We start from the raw sequence: 272 nt of genomic DNA on the forward strand, positions 1-272 counted from the left end.
CGTTAGCAGCACTGCGTCGCTTCCGCAGGCCTCCCCGGCACGCAGCCGTGCTGCCCGGAGAGCTGTTGGTGAGCGCTGCGATTCTGGCCAGGACCCTGGAAGCCACTCGAGGAATGGGATGATGTCCTTACTGCAATAGGTGCTCCAAGCGTTTTATGGATGAACTCCTGGGCGCTGGCTAACGGAGGTCTGATAACGGAGCTGACGAGCCGCCGCACCCAGCCTTCCCACAAAGCTGGGCTGCCCTTCACTCTTAGAAAGGCAGCCTTTGG

The sequence above is a fragment of the Eurypyga helias genome, unplaced genomic scaffold (genome assembly GCF_000690775.1).
Source record: "Eurypyga helias isolate BGI_N326 unplaced genomic scaffold, ASM69077v1 scaffold41989, whole genome shotgun sequence".
NCBI lineage: Eukaryota > Metazoa > Chordata > Aves > Eurypygiformes > Eurypygidae > Eurypyga > Eurypyga helias.